This window comes from Papio anubis, chromosome 7, assembly GCF_008728515.1.
Source record: "Papio anubis isolate 15944 chromosome 7, Panubis1.0, whole genome shotgun sequence".
NCBI classification, from domain to species: Eukaryota; Metazoa; Chordata; class Mammalia; order Primates; family Cercopithecidae; genus Papio; species Papio anubis.
Genome location: NC_044982.1, coordinates 16,067,600 through 16,090,097, shown reverse-complemented (window position 1 = coordinate 16,090,097; position 22,498 = coordinate 16,067,600). Strand labels below are relative to the sequence as shown.

The following is a 22,498-nucleotide window of genomic DNA, read 5'->3' as shown; positions in this document are numbered from 1 at the left end:
AGTTGTTTGCATAAGTGCAATAAGAATCTGTTTTCTTTCATAACAGTACACAATTGGAGAAACTGATTATTTTAACAAGGCTTTGACTGGAATGGCGTGCTTTCCTTTAGGGAATCAAACTTGACTTGCAGAGCCAATAAAAGCCCTTTGGGAAAACTGGCCTCATACCTTGTCTCCACAGTTCCTGTACAGGGTTCCTGACCTGTGGTAAGTAAAAAATGTTACTTTCTGACAGGCCCAGGAGCCCCAAGTTATCTTGGGACTTCAAGAGGAGAGGAATTTATCCAACTCATAGGTATTTGATGGTACAAATCCATGGCTGGGCTCAGCTTTAAAAAAAAAAAAAGTCTTATCAGAGATTGTTTCCATGGAACAAGGTTCCATCAAAGCCAATTTTAAAAGCCTATGTAAAAAATTATTCTTGCTGTACTTTGTACAAACAATCAGGCTAAGTATAATAAAGGAAATTGGTCTTACCATGATTTGTCTTCAGTAAAAATGGGAGACTGAAGAGAGAAAAAACTGTATTTGAAGAACTATGGTACACCTGTTAGATTCTAGTCTCATCAATTGTTTTTGAGTTTGTTTTTCCTGCAATTTAGACTGACCCTGCTTATTTCTGTGAACCAACCAGTGATCTCTGGCTACTGCTCAGAAGAAACAGAGGGATGGGTAATGTAAGAATCTGGATCAATATTCTAATTCTCAGCACATTGGAATCAGCTTGTGACCCCATATCAGCTTGGTTCCAACAGCTGTCCAGTTCATAGAAAGCCTTCTAATTTAGTTTACTTGGAATAATTTTGCTTATTTTGCTTTACTGTTGTGAAATATGTTGCTGTTGTGCTCTTTGTGTAAGAATGCAGGATAAGCTTAATGAATGTTTTCCTAAACTACACATTTATTAATCCAGATATCACCTTTCATTGGAGTTATGTATAGCCCTCACCATACTGATGATTTCTGACTAAGCTCCTCTCTACCTTGAATACAAGATACCCTAATAGTTAGGCAGGAATATCATTGCCCCTATTCAGCCTAAATAAGTTACAGAAGATGGATCTTTGTCTGTCTACAACCATTAGGATTAAGAGTTTTCTTATAAAAGGAAGGGGGGAAATATGTCAGAGTTGTTTGAACCAGAGTGACTCCATCTTGAATAGGGGTTGGATAAAATAAGGCTGACACCTGCTGGGCTGCATTCCCAGTAAGTTAAGGCATTTTTAGTCACAGGATGAGACAGGAGGTCAGCACAAGATACAGGTAATCAAGACCTTGCTGTTAAAACAGTTTGCAGTAAAGAAGCCAGCTAAAACCCACCAAAACCAAGATGGCAACAAGTGGTTATCCTCACTACCACACTCTCACCAGCGCCATGACAGTTTACAAATGCCATGGCAACGTCAAGAAGTTATCCTATATGGTTTAAAAAAGAGAGGAACCCTCAGTTCTGGGAATTGTCCATCCCTTTTCCAGAAAACTCATGAATAATCCACCCCTTGTTTAGTATAAAATCAAGAAATAACCATAAAAGTGGGCTACCAGCAGCCCTCAAGTGACCTGCCCACCTTGGCCTCCCAAAGTGCTGAGATTACAGGTATGAGCCACCACGCTTTGCCTAGACACTGTTAAAATTGCAGTTGAACTTCAAACAATGTGGGGACTAGGGATGCTGACCCCTGTAGAGTTGAAAATCCGAATATAACTTTTGACTCCCTGAAAACTTAATCACTAATAGCCTACTGTTGATCAGAAGCCTTACTGATAATATAGTCAATTAATACATATTGTGGGTTTTATATGTGTTATATACTGTATTCTTACAATACAGTAAGCTAGAGAAAAGAAATGTTACTAGGTAAATCATAAGGAAGAAAAATATAGATTTAAGATTCATTAAGTGGAAGTGAATCACCATAAAGGTCTTTATCCTCATGGTCTTCACACTGAGTAGGCTGACAGGGAGGAGGAAGAGGAGGGGTGGGTCTTGTTGTCTCAGGGGTGGCAGAAGTAGAAGAAGTAGAGGAGGAGGAAAAGGGGCAGGAGAAGCAAGGACACTTGGTGTAAATTTATGTAAATATATTGTAATTTTTGTCTCACATTTTTGCTTTTACATTTCTCTAAAAATGTCTCTATATGGTACCAAGTCTTCTTCCACTGTTTGCTTTAGTCTCAGGGCTCATATCATAGACAGGTCCATGTTGTAAAAGAAGTAAAACAGTATTGAATAATCAGAACTCTTCGGTCAGAATGTCTAATGTCCATTGTTTTGTGGCACTGGCTCTTCTATGTCTTTTTCCTCATCATCTGGCACTGGTTCAGAAGCACTCCTCTCCGAGTCGTCTTTTGTTCATTCCTCTGTTAGCTTTTTGTTGTTGTTGCTTTCAGGTTTTTGGGAAAGATCTGATTTTAGCTGAAAAAGCAGAGGAAACCCCAGACATTGCCCTGTTTTAGGCGTTAGCCCTATCATTCTCGTGAGCCTCAGTTTTACTCGGTGCAGACCCTAAGGTCCTTCTCACCCCCGTGAGACACCTGTTAGGGTGAGGTGAGAAATCAGCTGGGGGGAGCAGAGCCACTTATGGCCAAGTGGAATCGTTCCAAGGGGTTGTTTAGTAAGCAGGAGGGTTAAAGGGCAGAAGAAAACTATGCACAGGGGTTGAGCACCTCCAGCCAAAGAAGGCGAGGCATACAGATATCTTACCACTAGGGAACATAGCCCAGTCTGAGTCACATGGCACTATATGTTACGGGTGGTGAATCCCTATCCATAAGAGTCTGCAGCAACCTCAATTCTTGCCTCCTCAGAGGAAAGAATTCAACTGAGGGGCATAATGCAGAAGGAGAGACTGCAGCAAGTTTTAGAGCGGGAGTGAAAGTTTATTAAAAAGCTTTAGAGCGGAAATGAAAGGAAGGAAAGTACACTTGGAAAAGGGTCAAGCAGATGCTTCAAAAGCGAGCTCCTGAATTTTTCGAAGATCCATATCTTGAAACCCTTCAACCCCCACCACCACCTTTCTTGCCATATTCACAATATCAATCATGAGTTTTTTGTTTTTTTTGTTTTTTTTTGTTTTTTTTTTAGACAGTCTCGCTCTGTCACCCAGGCTGGAGTGCACTGGTGTGATCTTGGCTCATGTCAACCTCCACCTCCCGGGTTCAAGCGATTCTCCTGCCTCAGCCTCCTGGGTAACTGGGATTACAAGTGTGCATCACCACGTCCCACTAATTTTCTTTGTGTTTTGAGTAGAGGTGGGGTTTTGCCATGTTGGTCAGGCTGGTCTCTAGCGTCTGACCTCAAGTGATCTGCCTGCCTCAGCCTTCCAAAGTCCTGGGATTACAGGTGTGAGCCACCGCACCCAACCCATTCATGATTTTCTTGATTGGATCTGTTATAAATTCTATGAAGCCATGAAGTCATGCACAACATCCAGACACAGTTTTCTCCAGCAGGAATTTATTGTTTTAAGCATGATGTCTTTCACAGCTTTTTCTATAATAACAATGGCATCTTCAATGGTGTAATCTTTCTAGACTTTGTCTTTTTTTTTTTTTTTTTGAGACAAAGTCTCGCTCTATGCCAAGCTGGAGTGCAGTGGCACGATTTTGGCTCACTACAACCTCCGCCTCCTGGGTTCAATCGATTCTCCTTCCCCAGCCTCCCAAGTAACTGGAACGACAGGCGTGCACAACCACGCCCAACTAATTTTTGTATTCTTAGTAGAGATGGGGTTTCACCATGTTGGCCAGGATGGTCTCGATCTCTTGACCTCGTGATCTGCCTACCTCAGCCTCCCAAAGTGCTGAGATTACAGGCGTGAGCCATTGCACCCGGCCTCTTTCTAGACTTTCATAATGTTCTCTCTATCAGCATTTTTTTCAGCAGTGTTGACAATCATTTCCATAGAGCACTGCATGTGATGAACCTTGAAGGCCCTTATGACTCCCTGATTTAGAGGCTGAACTAGAGATGTTGTGCTTGGAGACAAGTAGAACACTTTGACTTCAGTGTTGAACTGATGGGGTTCTGGATGGCCAGGGCATTGTCCAAGATCAAATGAATGTTAAAAGGCAGTCTCTTACGGGCAAGGTACTTCCTAACTTCAGGGACAAAGCATCAATGGAACTAGTCCAGAAAAAGGGTTCTTGTTGTCCAGGCCTTCTTGTTCTACAACCAAGAAACTGGCAGCTCATGTTTATCCTTTTCCTTCAAGGCCCAGGGGCTAGCAGCTTTATATATAAGGGCAGTCCTGATCATAAACCCAACTTATCTGCACAAACAACAGATTTAGCTTATCCCTTCCTGCCTTAAATCCCAATGTTTGCTGCTTTTCCTTACTAATGTCCTTTGTGACTCCCCCCTCTCCAAGAATAGGGCACTTTTGTCTACATTTGAAACCTGTTCAGGCAGTTATCCTTTCTCCTCAATGATTTTCTTAATGGTGCCTGGGAACTCTTCTGCTGCCTCTTGATCAGCAGAGCTTGCTTCTGTTATGTTGACATTTTTAAAGCCAAATATCTTTCTAAAATTATCAAACCATCCTTTACTGGGATTATATTCTTCAGCTTTAGATCTTTTGCTTTCCTTTTTCTTTAAGTTGTCATATAACGACTTCACTTCTTCTCAAATGGTATTAGAGTTGACAGGTATACCTTTCTTCCAGCAATCCACACCTATGTAAAAGCTGCATTTTCAACATGAGATAAAAAGGTATTTCACAAGAAAATACACAGTTTTTATGCCTGCTGGTGTAGCTGCAGTGATGGCTTCATAATTTTCTCTTTGTTTTTAATATTATTTAACTTTTGAGACAGGGTCTTGCTCTGTCTCCCTTGATGGAGTGCAGTGGCATGATATGGCTCACTGTGGTCTCCACCTACCAGGCTCAAGTGATCCTCCTGCCTCAGCCTCCCAAGTAACTGGAACTGTAGGTGTGCACCACCACACCTGGCTAATTTTAAAATTTTTTATAGAGACAGGATCTCCCTATGTTACCCACACTGGTCTTGAACTCCTGGGCTCAAGCCATCTCCCCACCTCAGCCTCCCAAAGTGCTGGGATTACAGGCGTGAGCCACTGTAATGTGGACTTCTTTTCTTTTTCCTTTCTTTTCTTTTTTTTTCTTTTCTTTTCTTTTCTTCTTTTCTTTTTCAATGGTCTTTACACTAGATTAATTTATCTTGAAATGGCGGGTAACTGCAGCTACTTACCTCAGTCTATGGTACATATCAAGCAATTCAACTTTTTCTTGTAATGTCATGACTTTTCTCTGCTTCTTCAAAGCACTTCCAGTATCACTAGTGGCACTTCATATGGGACCCATTGTGCTATTCCAGGTGTACAATATTGCACTAAACAATGAAAAAGATGCAAGAACTGAGAGATCATTTTGTATTGGAATATGCAATTTACTGGAGAAATCAACTGCTTGCAGTACTTGAGCTCATTGCAATAGCAACAGGAGGTGGTGGCTATAAAATTATTACAGTAGTACAGTGTGTACTGCAGTTAATTTTATCCAGTTGTGATTTAATACTGCATCTTTACATTTGTTTACATTTCTCTCAACTGCAAATGGCATCATGTATGATCTGTGTTGGTGTCTGTTTTGATACATTTTTACTTTTTGTAATAGATTTGTGTATCTTTTAGGGTGGTAAATGATAAAAGGAACGATCTACATATATTTTATGCATTCATGACAAATCTAATTTTTCTCAAACTTTTTTCAATACTTCTAGGCTACACAGTTTGTCCGTGAGTTTTTTCAAGTTGTTGTAAATCTACCCCTAAATTTTCCAATGTATTTATTGAAAAATATCCATGTATAAGGTGACTCATGCAGTTCAAACTCACGTTGTTCAAGGGTTAACTGTATAGAAGCTTAAAATATGTTAAATATCTTATAAGACTAGGAACCCTATTCTTCTTCTTTTTTAGATTTTTCTCTGGCTACCCTTACTAGTTTTATTCCATATGGATTTTATAATCAATCACTGATGGTCCATGAAAAAAAAGATAGCATGGGTGGGAGGATTAAATTTCTAAATTAAGTTTATAAATTAGCTTGTGAAGTAGTGACATTTTTATGATGTTGATTTTTTCCACCACGATCATGGTATATACATCAATCTGTTCCAGTGGACATTTGTGTCTTGCAGAGATGTTTTCAGTTTTCCTCCTATACATTTTGCACATTTCTTATTCGGTGCATGTCTAAATATTTTAATTTTTGCTATTATGAATGGAGTCTGCTCTTCCATTAGTTTTTCTCCCAACTGCTAATTTGTTATATATATGAAGACTATTGATTTCTCCATATTAATTTTTTTTTTTTTTTTTGAGATGTAGTCTCATTCTGTCATCCAGGCTAGAGTGCAGTGGCATGATCTCAGCTCGCTGCAACCTCTGCCTCCCGGTTTCATGTGATTTTCCTGCCTCAGCCTCCTGAGTATCTGGGATTACAGGCACGCACCACCACACCTGGCTAATTTTTGTATTTTTAGTAGAGATGGGGTTTTACCATGTGGGTCAGGCTGGTCTCGAACTCCTGACCTCATGATTCACTCACCTTGGCCTCCCAAAGTGCTGGGATTACAGGTGTGAGCCACCACACCAGGCCTCTCCATGTTAATTTTATATTTTACTACTTATTAAATTATCAGGCAGGGCACAGTGGCTCACACTTGTAATCCCAGCATTTTGGGAGGCGAAAGCAGGTGGATCACTTGAGGCCAGGAGGAGTTTGAGACCAGTCTGACCAACATGGTGAAACTCCATCTCTACCAAAAATACAAAAACTAGCTGGGCATGCTGGCACATGCCTGTAATCCCAGCTACTCAGGAGGCTGAGGCAGGAGAATCACTTGAACCCAGGAGGCGGAGGTTGCGGTGAGCTAAGAAGGCACCATTGCACTCCAGCCTGGGCAACAGAGTGAGACTCCATCTCAAAAAAATAAAATAAATCCTCATTGTTTATAGCAATTATTTCATATCCTTTTGCCTTCTCCCTATGTATAGTCTTATCACCTGCAAGTAGAGATTGGTGTTATCTCTTCCTCTCCAATTCTTCTGCCTCTTCTTGCTTTCTTTTGTCTAATTGCTTTGGTTAATATCCCCAGCATCATGTTCAACAGTCATGATGTGTTGTTTTTTAATGTGCAGATGGTTTTTGTTTGCTAGTATTTTATTTAAGATTTTTCTATCTGGGTTTATGTAAGATCTATCTGTGATCAAGTGAGGTTAGTGGGGCCTGTTTTTAAACCCTTCTCTGGTACCCACAGCCTATGTGTGGGTGACAGTATGAACTGCAAAGATTCTCATGAAATTCACTTTGCATGTTCTTGCCTCCACACTGGCTGCTGCCACCACCTTCAAAATCTACCCCTCTGTGCTTCCTTTTGCCTCACCCTCTGTTGGTCTTTCAGACTCCTCCGTTCACCTTCATGTCTGCTTTCTGTTCTTTCCCCTTCCTGGGGAAGCTTATGATATCAGGAAAGTGAACAAGCCTTGGACCCACACAGACAAACCTGGTGTTGAATCGCAGCTCAGCCACTTGCCAGGTCTGAGGCTTTGGGCAGGTTGATGAGTCTTTTCAAGCCTCAGCTTTCTCATCTGTGAAATGGGAATGCTAACAATGCCTCACTTTACTGGGTTGCCGATAAGCGTAATACAATTTAAAGAGATAACACAGTGAACAGCTGTTTGTCAGAGCTGTTCACCAAGCCCAGTTCTTCTTCCTGGCCATAGGCTTAGATAACATTTCCCACTCTTCTTTGCAAGTGGTGTGGGAGAAGCCTGCTGTGTGCTAGCCAGTGGAATGTGATCAGAATGATGTGTACCACTTTCGGGTAAGGCCTACAAAGAGCCTCTCTCAAGAAAGTTTCCACGTTCTTTTTCCTTTTGCTAGTTTGATGCAGACAGACAAGGTGAAGATGGTGGAGCCACAATGTGGAAGGAGGTTGGATCCCTGAATCACCACTTGGAAGAGAGTCACCTGCTAATCAAAAATATGGTTTTGGATTTTACATGAAAAACTAATAAACTTCTATCATATTTGACCCATTGTCCATTTCAGGGTTTGTTTGCTGTAGCAAACAACATTATCCTAATTAATACTGTGCTCAAGAAATGTGACTTCTTCCTCCCACTTTCCTCTTTCTCATCCCTCTTGACCCAGCTCAAAATGCCAGCTCCCTGGTAAGTCTTTCTCCCACCTCTTCAGGTAAAATTCGTCATTCGGTCTTTGGTGCTTTCAGAGCACTTAGTGCAAGCCCTTTCTCAATCACAAACTGGGTTGTGAATTATTTGTTTATACACCTTTCTGGCCATCAGTGCAGTGAGGTGTCTGGTCCAGAGCTGGTGCTCAGAAGAGGTTAGTGGGCTCGATGAGGGATGAGTAGATGTATTAAGCACATGTTCTGGTTAAAAATTGATGTGTACAAAATCTCTGCAAAAGGATATAGCAATAATACATTAACCATCTCTTCCAACCTTAAGTTCAAAGCGAACTGTTGACCTAGTTACAACGTTGGGTCACTGCCAGGGACAGCTTTTAGTAAAGGCTCCTGGAACAAATGATGTGGATTGTATTTCATGCACCCTTTATTTCCTACCACGTTAGGTTCAAGTCTTGGCTCTGTCTGGAACTAGGTATGAGGCCTTAGGTGTGTTACCTCCCTGAGGGTTCATACACTTGTGATCTGGTGGGGAGGGAGAGCACTCCTTACCTCAGGTGGGCCTAGGGAGGCCAAGCTGCAGGGAGCTGAGGCTAGAGGAGGCAGCCCTGGAGGAGGGCTTCTCTGAGGTTCCATGTGGCATTCATATCCGCAGACCTCTGAAATGCCAGACTGTGGGCCTAGGCCTCAGCTCTCGCTGCTCAAGAGCTTGGTCCCAGCTATCAAGCTGCTCCAAACTCGCGGAAGGTGGGGCCACATCAAGACTTCCTAAGGCCCTACATTCCAGAGAGATTCTGGTGCTCACCATCACCCCACAAGTCAGACAAAAGTAAAACAAGACTATAATGGAAATACCATAATGCAACCGAATTCTGATTTTTTTCATGATTGTTACTTTGATAGTGCTTTTGCAACATTACATATCACTATCTTTCTAAAATATTTTCTTTTTCCTCATTTAGTTTTTGGTGCCCCTGTTTGCTGTCATCTTCAGCACCTGCTGGGCCTCCTGTTGGAGAATCCAGGAGGCAAGTTGATACCTGTCTTAAGGCACCTTGAAAATCTTGCATTCTTGGTATCCGTGGGAGCGGAGCCCAATTCCTATCCGTGTGGGCAGGTGCTGATACCTTACTCGCACATGGCTGGAAAGGAGCCAGGTCTCAGAGCTGCGGAGCTGCGGCACCTTTCCTGGGTTCCTGTGGTGCATGGCGGGGGCAGGAAGTCTTGCAAGCTGCCGTGTGTGGGGTGAGGGTGTGACAAAGGGTGCTGGGGATGGGGACGGGGGGATATGGAGAGGCTGAGCTGGGAGGAAAGCGAGCAGGGAGGGGCCTGTGGAAAATGCCACTTGCGTCATCCCTTGGGCTCTGGGAGAGGCAGCAAAATGTGGAACAAGCCCAGGTGTTTCCTGGTGTCTGGGTCTCAGAGGGGTTGGCTGAGGCGGTGGCTTGGTGGGCTGGAGAGGTGGAGCTTGGCACTGGAGACAAAGAGCCCCTGGCTGGCCTCGGAATCTTTCTTCTGATGTCTCAACAGTGGCAGGAAAGCAGCATAGTTTACAAACATACACTTTAGAGCCAGATTGTCCAGATCCACATCTGAGTTCCATGGTCACCAACTCCACCATCTTCAGAAAACCACTGAACGTTTCTGAGACATGAGTTGTTTCAAACTAGAAGGGTCAAAGAGGCCCCTCAGCCCAGCAACCTCATTTCATAGAGAATGCTGCTGAGGTCCCACTGGGGAAGGAGCTCTCCAGAAGCTCCAGCTAGGAGGAGGCAGAGCTGGAGCCTGAACCTAGGACCTCTGACTCCTATCCAAGTATTTCGTTCAGTCCATCATTGTGAAATTGGGCATAAACAATCTCCACCCACTGATTCTCCCAATTTAACCATTCATTCCCCCAACCATCCATCATGTGTCCACAAATCACCAAATTCCTCCATTTCTCCATTCATAGAATCCATTCCTCTACCTGCCCATCCTCTACCTGCCCATCTATGATCCATCCATCCATCCATCCATCCATCCATCCATCCATCCATCTGCCCATTCCATCCTCTCTCTCTCCAGCTATTCCTTATTTACCCATCTGTCATCCATCTATCCATTTATGCATCCACCTATCCTTCCATCCAACCACTATCATGCCCAGCAATCCAGGAGAATGACTATTGGGTACATAACCAACAGCTTGTCATAGGGTATGAGAATCCTTTTTTTTTTGAGATGGAGTTTCACTCTTGTTGCCCAGGCTGGAGTGAAATGGCATGATCTCGGCTCACTGCAACCTCTACCTTCCAGGTTCAAGCAACTCTCCCACCTCAGCCTCCCGAGTAGCTGGGATTACAGGCGTGTGCCATCATGCCAGGCTAATTTTATATTTTTAGTCAAGACATGGTTTCTCCATGTTGGTCAGGCTGGTCTTGAACTCCAGACTTCAGGTAATCTGCGCTCCCAAAGTGCTGGGATTACAGGCGCGAGCCACCACGCCCGGCCCAGAATCTCCAGTTACTATATTTAAATCATTTTGTCTCAATTCAGATCAGTGTTTACTAATTTGCTATTAAGTTCATAGTGTTCTAAGAACTGCTGGGTAGGGGTCAGGATTCAGAAAAAAAAAATAAAACATAAAATACTGTTTTCTAAAGAAATATGACTATTAATTGCAATTAGGGAATGTGGATTGCATCTTGGACTAGGAAAATAAAAGAGCTATCAAGCACAGTATTGGGGCAATTGATTAAATTTTAATATGGACTGTGAAATAGATAATAGTATATTGCTGGAATGTTTAATTTCCTGATTTTGATAACTGGGCTATGGTTATACAACAGTATGTTCTTTTTCTTAGGAAATTCCCACAGAAGTATTTAGGGATAAAAAGGCACATTATCTCCAATTTACTTGCAAATGATTTCAGAAAAAAGATATACATATATATGTACATATAATACAAACATTACAATGTAAGATGTAAAATATATGTATATATTAAAATATATGATTATATAGTTATATATACATATATTTTGTGTGTGTGTGTGTGTGTATATATATATATAGAGAGAGAGAGAGAGTGAAAGGAAGAAAATGGGTAAAAAGTAAGCAATTGGTGCGTTTTGGTCAAAGATATAAGAGAGCTCCTTGTACTATTCTTGCAAATTTTCTGCCTTTTTGAAATTTTATAAAATAAAAAGTTGGCCGGGTGTGATGGCTCACGCCTGTAATCCCAACACATTGGGAGGCCGAGGCAGGTGGATCATTTGAGGTCAGGAGTTCGAGACCAGACTGGCTAACATGGTGAAACTCCGTCTCCACTAAAAATAGAAAAACTTAGCTGTGTGTGGTGGCGGGTGCCTGTAATTCCAGCTACTTGGGAGGCTGAGGCAGGAGAATCGCTTGATCCCGGGAGGTGGAGGTTGCAGGGAGCTGAGATCACGCCACTCCACCTCAGCCTGGGCGACAGAGTGAGACTTCATCTCAAAAAAAAAAGAAAAAAAAAGTCAATCTCCTAAATCCTGAGTCCCTTTCTCAGGAGTTTAAAATTAGAGGAGATACCCCTGGCAAGCCCAAATGCCTCCGAAGGTAAAGAGGACAGGACATACTAATCTGTGGTGTTTATGTCCCACCCCCATGCCCATCCCCACCCCCGGCTCCAGCAAGGTACACAGTGAAGGACTAGAGGGGAGAGGGTGGGAGACAGACCATGGGAGTGGGGCTGGGGGAAGTTTGTGGGGTGTGCTGGCGAGAGCTGCAGTGGGCGTGGCAAAGGACCTTCTGAGAAGTCAGCTAAGGGTCAAGAATTCCATCGTTTTTCAAGAATCAGAAAAGGATTGAAATGTAATTTTAAGTTACTTTTGGTTGCCAGACTATGAGTCTTGGAGTGCAAATTCATGCAAAGACTGGTTCATGTGGAGCCTTGCATTTTATGCAGGTTACAAATATATAGCTCTTCTCCATCAATTAGTACTATCACAAAGATCCTTGGGGAATGAGCTGGTCAGAGAAGCTCTACCTCCAGCAGGAAGTGGAAAACTATTGGAAGCAGAGGTATAAGTGACGACTGGCTGGGCAGTGAGGAAGAAGAAGCCTTGTGAGTCCAGATGAGAGAGGGGAAAGGCATGGAGAAAACGAATATTTATGGTGCACTGTGCTAGGCTCATATACATACCTTCATGTCACTTAATCCACACAATATCCCTGCTAACTAATTATTATGAGCTCCATTTTACAGATAAGAAGACTGAGTCACAGAGAGATTGCCCAAGGTCATACTGCTAGTAAATAGCAGAACCAGGAATTGCATGATGCCAAAGACACCCATGCTACCCTGACTCAAGGAAGAACATGTCATGGGCAGGTGGTAGGGAGAGGTGAGACAGGGATGAGCCCAAGGGAAGGCCTTGGATGCCAGGAGCAAGAGCCCGGACTTCACCAACATAGATTCTAAGAAAACTGCTAGCAGATGAGGTGCTGGTGGACATGGAATGTTAAGAAGAGGGGCCAGGGGTCATAATCTCACCCAGCCACCACAGCAGCTGCCACCAAGACACCCACCTCTCAGAGAGCCGGGCTTGCAGACCCCTTCATCTGACGGATTCTCCTGAGAGGTAGGCACTGCTGCCTTCTCCATGGCACCAGGCACATTTAGATTCAGAGAGGGATGTGAATTCCATGTGGGCAGGCTCCAATTGTGACCTTGCCAGCTGCTGCTTCCTGTTCTCTCCTGACACAGGATGGGGGACAGCCCCCCCTCCTCCTTGCAGACTGGATGATTACTGAGCACACACCAGCTGCTCAGTGAGCCCAGCCTCCCTCTGCTTGGTGACTTGGACTGCAGCCTTGCCCACCTGACCAGCTCGGAGCCCAGACCAGGCTCTTCCCAGTGGGCAGAGGGCTGAGCTTGTGACACAGGGGCCCAGAGAAGGCCGAGGTCTGGCAGGAGGAGGGGAGCAGTGAGAGCCAGAAAAGAATCACTTGGGATTTCAGTAAAGTAGAAGGACGATTTTCCCAACTGGGCCAGGGCTCTGTCTTCTGTCTGCTGGAGGCAGATCATGATGAGGCCCTACAGGATGACTGAGCCACAGGAGGGAAGAAGCCTGGGTCTCCGAGGACCATGTAGAAGACAGCTGACCCCCACCCTCAATACCTACCCTAGGACTAGTGTGAGTGTGAGCAAGAAATGTGCTTCTGCTGCAGGGAGATGTTACCTGCGTGGGCCTGTTTGTTACAGCGGAATGCCTCCTCCGATACGCAGTCTGTGTCATCATGGGGTCATGCAAATAGCACCCAGCTCCTGACTCGAAAAATAAGCCACCCATTTGCTGTCATCTTGGACAGTCGCTTTGCTGAGACCCAATTTTCCCATCTGTGAGGAAAGAGGATCAGTTAGGTGATTTCCAAAAGTCCCTTCTGTTCTGCGATTCTGTTTTCTAAGAGGTGGACAGCAGTATTTGAGAATAAAAACCCAGCCAAATATTAGACAAAATGTCTGACAGCATCCTGACGGATCGGATGCAAAGTGGAAGCTTGCAGGCTGCAGGTGGAGACGGGTCAGAGCAGGCTGAGTAATGATGCTTAAGGAGTATTGATTAGGATGGATCAATAACAGCCCAGCAAGGAAGTCTCTAGCGATGTGCCAAAGGACTTTTTTATTTTATTATTTCTTAAGATGGAGTCTCATTCTGTCACCAAGGCTGTAGTGCAGTGGCACAATCATGGCTCACTGCTGCCTCAACCTCCTGGGCTCAAATGATCCTCCCACCTCAGCCTCCCAAGTAGCTGAGATGACAGGCACAGGCCAACACACCTGACAAATTTTTACAAATATTTTAGCAGAGATGGGGGCTCGCTGTGTTGCCCAGACTGGTCTCAAACTCCTAGGCTCAAGCGATCCTCCCACTTTGGCCTCCCAAAGTGCTGGGATTACAGGTGTGAGCCACTGCTCCCAGCCCCACAGGGCTCTTTTAAAGTCAACAACTTGAATGGACATAAGGAAAAGAAGTTGAAATGTATACAAAACACAAAACTGAGAGGGCTAATGCACAAGTGAATGAGAGACCCATGGTTCAAAGCTGTCTTCATAAAGTAAGAGATTGGGATGAAGGTGACAAAGGCAAACAGAACCAAAGATGAATGCAAGTCCTGCAGAATTCAAGGGCTGGGGGAGCTTGTCTGGGCAACAGGCCTTAGCAGCAGGCTGTGCAAATGTGACCTGGGCATCTGTGTTGCCCACATGGATTCTTGTGAAGCCAGTACTGGGCCATGGCTACTGAAGCCACAGCATCTGAGGCTGCACTGAGCAGTCACACATGGGGTCCAAGGAGGGGAAAGAAGGTATCCATCCTAAATGGTCATTCCTGAGGTCCCCTGTGCAATGGAGGGGACCAGTGATGCTTTAGAACGAAAGTCAGAAATTTTCTGTAAAGATCAAGTAGTAAATGTTTTAAGCTTTGGGCCATACGGGTTCCCTTGTAACTGTTCCACTTGGCTTTTGTAGCTCAAAAGCAGCCACAGACAACAGTAAACAAATGTGTGTGGCTGTGCTCCAATAAAACTTTATTTACAAAAACAAGGGGTGGGCCAGATTTAGCCCTTGGGCTGTAGTTTGTCCTCCCTACTTTGGAAAAAAGAGCAGACATCAATGACTAGGGTGGCCAGGGTTCTGGAGGTGGAGGCCAGTGTGGATGGGTAAAAGAACTGGGTGAGGCTCAGTGGGGAGAGGTAGGCATGCCCCCTCACTGGCCTCGCATGGAGAGCCATGTGCGGGAAAGTGAGAAGGGGGCTTATTTTCATCCATGCCAGGGAAGACCTCATAAAACAACAAAGGAGTGATTCTGCATTATCCAAGGCTAGGGATGGGGGAGCGGGGCCCCCAGTGATCTTCCACACCTTGGCCTCTGCCTCCTGGAATGGCCGTGTCTTCCCACCCTTCCCTGTCCCAGCACTAGGCTGGGACATTCTGCCTACATAGTGAGGCATGAATAATACTCTGGAGGCACAGCCGCAATCCCTTCAATGATGAGGCTCCAGGAATCAAGGAGACATTTGTAGGGCTGGCTTGATGAGAGACTTCAGCAAGCCCTGCGAGGCTGGGGAGGCCTCTGGCTGCAGATTACCCTCCCCACCATATGGGTGATGGAAACCTGGCTCTTCAGGTGGGAGGCCTGGCCAAGGGCTGGCCTCTCAGAGCCTGGTTTGTGCCTTGGGGTTCCCCCCGGTCCAAATCGTGGCAGGTGGTTGGATGAGTTAATTTCTCTGGTCCTTTCCAGCATAGGCATCCTGGGACCAGGGAGCAGCCACCAATGACTACAGATGAAACACAAGCCTCCCCGGTCACTTTTTGCTGGCCGTTGGAAGGAGGCTGATGAGTGGGAGTGGAACCTCCAGGTTTCCTGGGGCACCATTCTCGATCCCCTCACCTCAGCTCTGTGAGGTCATGGCCAAGCCTGAAACAGGTCCCAACTCATTCAATCTTGCCATAAACCTATGAAATGAGTGTCAGCCACGAGGCTTTGGTTGCAAATAACAGAAACCCCAACTCAACTGCCATATGGAAGCAGAGAAGCAACTGACTCTTTGCTGGAGGCTTAGGGCAGGACTTCAAGTAGTGAGTTGGTGGCTGTTCAGGTCAAAGGATTCGCAACTCCCACTGACTTAAACAATGAAAAACTGCGTCTATGATCTTAGCAACAACACTCAGTAACATTCAGTATCACCACGGAGGAGGACGCGGCCTCCCTGGTGATAGCTGATTGGACCAGGGGGAAGCCCCAGTCCCAGGGCAGCCAATCAGCAGTCTGGCAAGCAGCCAATGGGATAGCCTGGAAGGGGAGTTCTCCCCAGTCACGATACTAATAATTAAGAGGTCCATGCTGGAGCTCTGTCTTGGAGATTTGAGCCAGCGATTTGGAAGAAATGTGGGGCAATCTGTAGAAGGAGCAGAAGACAAAAATCACACTGAAGGCAGTGAGTGGAGGAGCTTGAGCTGCGGGATACAGAAGCCAGGAGGGAGTGAGGCACAGGCAGAGCCAGTCTGGCGAGGACTCAGCCATCTTTAAAGCCAGGAATGAAAGGTTCTCTGTCCCCAGAAGTGAAGCAGGACTTTCCCAGTCCCCAGTTTGTTCTGGTCTTTAGAAGCTGGTGAGTGGCCAGCCATGGAGGCCATGCCAAGTGACTGGCATGGCTGAGTTGCTATCCTAATCTGTGGCCTCCCATCCATCCCTCGCCTTCACCAAAGAGGCAGCAAGGAGGACAGTGAAGCCTGAAATTCTGAGGAATTTTCTTGCAGGGTTATGGTGTGGCATAAGCCAGGCTTCCTGGGCCAGGTTCTCTCTCTGCAGGGCATCCCTGGGGAATGTGTGAGTGCTAGGAGTGGTACCTAGGTCTCTAGGCCCCCTGGACTTTCCAGCGCCATCCCTAAACTAGGGAGCCTTTCCTGACCCTGAATGAGAGTGCTTTGGTCGGCCAAGGCCAGGGAATCAGCCCTAAAGCAGTGTTTCGGGAGGAATGGGCTGCCAGCCTCGCCCTCTGCCCTGGCCCAAACCAGGACTGTCAGTATGGGGTGAGACAGAAGGAACAGAGAGTGGGGAGGCCCAATGGGGTCCCCAGAGTATGGGCCACCTGTGCCTCTTTTCTGCCTCCCACCCTCACCTGCATTTCACTGGGGGCCCCTGAGTTTCTCAAACAAGGGAGACCATCCAAATACCTTGTAACTGAGGGTGCAGTCGTTGGAGTCCCATCAAACTCCCAAGTCCACCATCTACTGTGAGGCAAGTCACCCAACCTCCCTGAGCCTCCATTTTTTCATCAGTGAAATGGGAGCGATCATAGCGCCTCCTACACAGAGCAGGGGAATTAAATGAGTCCCCACGTGTGAAGCACATGAACCTGTGCCTGGCACGTGGCACATGCGGACTAGCCACCTCCTGTAAGCAGGGGCTCAGGGAAGGGAGCCAGGAAAGAGAGATGCAGAGAGAACAGGAGGCAGACAGAAATGCTAAAAGGAGAAGGAGGGGAGAAGGATATGAAGAGGCCAGAGAGGAAATGGGGCTCCGGGGGGTGCTGACCTTGACCTCTCAGGCCTGGCTCAGGTCTGTCTTTCTTGTTCTTTCTTCCCCCATGTAATCTGTGTCTGGAATGCTGAGAAATTCTGCTTCCACCCCCCAGCAGTTGCCATGGTGATGAAAACCTGGACCCAGTGGAAAGTTCTCTGTGCTCTTGGCAACGAGACTGCAGCACCCTGCCTCCCCCTGCCTGCCTGTGCGTGGGCGGCCAGCTCCGGCTGCTGCCAGAATTTGGGGCCAGCACGGCCTCGCTGCAAGACCCAGCCCTGCCCCCATAGAATCTAGGCTGGGAGCTTCGGCATGTCCGGTGCCAGGGGCCCTCAGAGAATATCTAGCCTGTCCCATTTTACTGATGGGACCGTGGGCCACAGAGGACTGGTGGCTTGTCCAAAGCCGCACAGACCCCCTGGGGTCTCCCTCCTGGGCTCAGCTGTGAGTCGGGTGGGCACGGAGCACCCGGGAACATCGCAGACAGGGGACTAGCCACATGGCAGGCCAGTCCCAGAAAGCAGGCCAGCCGCTGCAGCCAGGAGGATGCAGAAGACAAAGGGACTCCAGGAAGCTGGACACTGCCTTCCTCTTCTCTCCTAGACACAGTGGTGGATGGGTGCGAAGGACTGAATGCTTGTGTCCCTCCACAATTCACATGCAGAAACCCCAGTCCCCAGTGTGATGTTATTTGGGGTACAGCCTTTGGGGGTGATTAGGGCATGAGGGAGGGGCCCTCACAGTGGAATTAGTGCCCTTGTGAGAAGAGACAGGAGGGATAATCCCTCCATCACGTGGAGGTCGCAAGCATCCAAGGAGAGGGCCCCTCGCAGCCCTACCATGCTGGTACTCTGATCTTGCAGACTTTAGAGCTGCGATAAATCCATACTTATTGTCAAAGCTGCCTTGTCCACAGTAATGAGTTACAGCATCCTGAGCTGACTCAGACAGTGAATTTGTTGGGGTGCTTAGTTTGCTCCACTTTCGGCAGCCCCAGCTCTCAGACTAAGTGGAAAGGCACAAGCCAGGCTTTTTTTTCTTTTTCTTTTTTTTTTTTTTTTTTTGAGACAGTCTTGCTCTGTCACCCACGCTGGAGTACAGTAGCGTGATCTCGGCTCACTGCAGCCTCCGCCTCCTGGGTTCAAGCGATTCTCCTGCCTCAGCCTCCTGAGTAGCTGGGACTACAGGCGCGCGCCACCATGCCCAGTTAATTTTTGTATTTTTAGTAGAGGTGGGGTTTCAGCATGTTGGCCAGGATGGTATCGATCTCCCGACCTCATGATCCACCTGCCTCAGCCTCCCAAAGTGCTGGCATTACAGGCGTGAGCCACTGCGCCCAGCCAAGCCAGCCTTTAGCAGCCTCCCTGCCAGGGTCCTGGCGGCCCCTATTTGATTCCCCTCCTCTTTTTCCTCCTCCTCAGCAGGCTGAATGTTGGTCCTGAAGTTTGCTTCCAGCAGAGGCCAACTGCCTCCCTTTAAGGTTGGTAGGTCCTTTACCAGCTCTCTCCCGCCTTTTGCCCACCCAACTCCTTCTGTGTTATTTTTCTTTTATGTACCCCATGTGCTATGGTCTGAATGTTTCATGTTGCCCCAAAGTTTGTATGTTGTCATCTAATCCCCATTGTGGTGGCATTAGGAGGTGGGAGCTTTGGGGTCAGCAGGCCAGACCCTCATGAATGGGATCAGTACCATAAAAGAGGAGCTGAAGAACTCCCTTACCTCTTCCACCATGTGAGGACACAGCAAGAAGACAGTTCTGTGAGCCAGGAAACAGGCCTTCACCAGGCACCAGAGCTGGTATCTCTGGTGCAGATGCCAGCACCTTGATCTTGGACTTTCCAGCCTCCAGAGTTTCTGTTGTTTATAAACCACTTGGTTTATGATATTTTACTATAGTAGGCTGAATGGACTAAGACACCGTGTTTTCAAAACCTCTCTTCTTCTGTCTCTTCTTGAGTGAGGGTCTCACTCTGTTGCCCAGGCTGGAGTGCAGTGGCACGATCATGGCTCACTGCAGCCTCGACCTCCCAGACTCAAGGGATCTTCCAGCCTCCCAAGTAGCTGGGATCACAGGCGCACACACACAACCACAACTGGCTAATTTTTCATATTTTTGTAGAGATGGGATCTTGCCATGTTGCCCAGGCTGGTCTTGAATTCCTGGATTCAAGTAATCCACCTGCCTCGGCCTTCCAAAGTGCTGGGATTATAGGCATGAGCCACCACCCCCGGATGTCTCTTAAGCAAACAGCTTTATTGAGTAACAACACAATGGCCCATTTTTGATCATCAAAGCCCCACAGAACCCAGGCTTTGCCTGCCCCAGAGACACGGGACTCTTCAAGTTCTCATATGGTCATGTGATGGATATGTGGGACAGTTCCATAAGCTGAACACTGTCACTAGTGCAGGGCTTACTGTCCACATCCTTCAGAACCCTGCAGGTAAAGGTTCCCAAGATGACATCAATGGAATTTCCCGCAGGTCCCACAGGCCCACATTGGGATGGGATGTGGGTCGTCCCAGGAGCTCTGGCCATGGATCAGACTGAGGCTGGGCTGGGCCATATCATGCCTACCACAAACTTCCCACGGAACTCAACTGTTCAGACATTTTGGGAGTGTGAAAGGTCCTTGTGATTCTTGCCAATAATCCAGTTATTGGGAAGAAGGGGCCTCCCACTCTGTTTCTGATGATAAAACTTGGACAACAAAACTACTTACTGGGCACCAAGGGCTTTCCCTGGTGCCATCTCAGTGGTCCCAGAAGCTATGGCCCCCAAAATAGAGACTAAACTCATGGGTTCTAATTTTCCATGGAATATTGGAGTTGGGACATTTCCCTGGAGATGTTTTCATTACACAGGAACATGAATTTGATCTAGAGATGGGAAGTGATGGCACAGCCAGGGGATGGCTACAATGTCCAGAGCCAAGTTCCATCTCTGTCACTCCTGAACTATGTAATCATAGAAGAATCACATCACTCCCTGAGCCTCAGTCTCCAAATCTGTGAAATGGAGCTCAGATTATCAGCCACTATAATTCCTCCACCAGGTCATATACTTCTCTGGGGAAGTACTGTGCTTTTGTTTTCTTCCGTGTTTCTAACACAGAGGCTGCCAGAGTAGCCCAGGCTTAATCAAAGGGTAGGCACAGATTGTGAGGGCATTCTTTCCCCCAGACCATCCACCACACATTCATTTCATTCATGAATTCATTTTCTGTTCAACCAAAATTTAATGTCATTATCTACATGCTGGGGACACAACAGTGAGGGAAACGGACTGGGAGCTTACAGTTGACCGATGGGACCCAACAGGTGGTCACTGCACACTGGAATGTGGGACATTAGGACACCTCCTGAACATGAAGAAGGAGACCTACCTCAGTTCTGCAGAGTCCGAGAAGACTTTCCCGAGAAGCTGACAACTCAGCTAAGACCTGAAAGATAAGATGGTTTAATGTAAGCCAGAAAAGCAGGTTTAGAGTTCCAGGAAGTGGAGAAGTAAAAGTATGACATGGAAAGGGAGGGGGGAGGGAGAGGAGCCTCTGGGACCACACAATCCCCACTTCCCCGGCCAGCTACTTCCCAAAGAAACCACCTCCCTCACCCTGAACAGGGGCTAGTGGGGTTCAGGACCATGGAGAGCACCACAGTGCTCTTCCAGGCACCATTTTGGTCTTGCTAATCCTGAAGGGCCCCGCTCAGGTTAAAGCCTGAGGAGATGAAGGACAGGGTCTGGGGGTGCGGAAACCACCAGGCTGGGGACCAAGGAGGGAGAGTCCGGGGGCCAGCTGAGTCTGGGGAATCAACTGTCAGCTCTCCAACTAGATGAAGGCTGTAGTCACAGACCCAAGGGAGCCTGGTGAGTTACACTTAGGCCTGGGAGCCCAGGATCCCTGCTGGGCACAAGGAAAACAGTGGGATGATGGAGGCAAGTGGTTCTCTACGGCCTCTGTTACCCAGGCTGGAGTGCAGTGGTATGCAGTTTCGACCTCCTGGGCTGCAGTGATCCTCCTGCCTCAACTTCCCAAGTATCTGGGACTACGGGCATGCACCACCACGCCTGGCTAGTTTTTGTATTTTTTGTAGAGACGGAGTTTTGCCATGTTGGTCAGACTGGTCTGGAACTCCTGGACTCAAGCGATCCACCCACCTCAGCCTCCCAAAGTGCTGGGATTCAGCAGCCCAGGGAACAGGCCCAGGGGATGAGCTGCTGCAGTGGGGTCTGTGGTAGGTTTCCCTGTCTCCCAACCCTCAGCAAGAAGAGTCTTGATCCAACCCTGTCCAGAGTCCAGCTGAGGCCTCCAGACAGACCCCACTCCAGCCACATGAAGGCCCCTGTCAAAGAAGGAGCAGGTTCGGGGAAAAGCAGAAAAAATGTCCCCCAATCCAAACTCCTGGATCCCTCCACGACAGAGAGGTTTCCCCTCTTCTCTTCCTGGAAGAGAAGCGCTTATCCCCAGGCCCAAGACCACCAGCAGAATCCATAGCCCTTCCTGGTAGAGTTGGCAGCTCTGAGGTACCACTGCTCCTGTGGCCTGTGGCCCCTCTCCCCTGCCCTCCCCTCCCCTTCTTTCCCTTCCACTGTGCTCCACAGCCCACATGTTACTCTCCCAGCTCTGGGCAGCCAGGCCCTCCCCTCTTGCCTCCTGGTCTTCTCTATTCTGCTGGTTCCAACCCATCCCCTGGCTCAGCCCACTGTCCCCCACGTTGCTCCTACTGCACACCCTCTGCCTCCTCATCTTCCCCTCCCCTATCTAGGCTTGGTGGGCTCAGGCACCCCAGGCCCTTCTTAGCAAAGCCGTCTCTCTTAGGTGCAGTGGTCCTACCTCCCAACCCCATCACTGCCCTCCACCCCACATTAACTGTAATTTTGTAAGAAGAATGACTTGTTGGTTTAATAAATCTCTAGTTATTGTAATAATTTAAAAAACACACACAAAGTGTTGGGATTACAGGTGTGAGCCACCATGCCTGGTCCAGACTTCTTTTTCTTTTAGAGATGGGGTCTCACTCTGTCACCCAGGCTGGAGGGCAGTGATGTCATCATAGATAACTGCAGCCTCCAGTTCCTGGGCTCAAGCAATCCTTCTGAGTCAGCCTCCTGAGTAGCTGGGACTACAGGCACACACCACCACACCCAGCTAATTAAAACTTTTTTTGTACAGACAGGATCTTGCTATGTTGCCCAGGCTGACCTCAAACTCCTAGCCTCAAGCAATCCTCCTGCCTTGGCTTCCCAGCTAGTTCTCTACTGTTTAAAATCA

At 47.1% G+C, this 22,498-nt stretch overlaps 1 long non-coding RNA gene across 1 annotated transcript; it reads right to left on the bottom strand.

Moving 5' to 3' along the window:
• Nucleotides 1-2,064: 2,064 nt before the first annotated feature.
• Nucleotides 2,065-17,337, bottom strand: LOC103886434. The gene is made up of 3 exons (XR_650029.4): nucleotides 17,241-17,337; nucleotides 13,383-13,540; nucleotides 2,065-2,413 (listed from the first exon to the last, which is right to left on the bottom strand). It is a non-coding gene; the product is annotated as an uncharacterized LOC103886434 (long non-coding RNA).
• Between the last annotated feature and the right edge of the window lie 5,161 nt (nucleotides 17,338-22,498).